Source organism: Solanum tuberosum, unplaced genomic scaffold (genome assembly GCF_000226075.1).
Source record: "Solanum tuberosum cultivar DM 1-3 516 R44 unplaced genomic scaffold, SolTub_3.0 scf00064, whole genome shotgun sequence".
NCBI lineage: Eukaryota > Viridiplantae > Streptophyta > Magnoliopsida > Solanales > Solanaceae > Solanum > Solanum tuberosum.
The window spans coordinates 429,663-430,048 of NW_006238990.1; positions in this window are offsets into that span (position 1 = coordinate 429,663).

Genomic DNA, 386 nt, shown 5'->3' on the forward strand with positions numbered 1-386 from the left:
GTGAAGAAGACTGAAGATGGTAAATATTGCAGGTTTAATACTATGTTGAAGAAGCTTTCAATCAAGGTTCCTTTAATAGAAGCCTTGGAGCAAATGTCTGGGTATGCAAAGTTTATGAAAGATATGGTGACAAAGAAAAGGTATGTGAGTTTTGAAGTTGATGATAAATTGCAGCATTGTAGCGCTATTGCTACAAGATCTCCTGTGCAGAAGAAGGTGCTTTCACGATCCCATGTACTATAGGGTTATTACACTTTGCTAAGGCATTATGTGATCTTGGTGCTAGCATCAACCTTATGGCATTGTCTATTTACAAGAAGTTGGGTCTAGGGGACCCAAAGCCCACTGCAATGCGGTTACTAATGGCAGATCGGACTGTGAAGAGG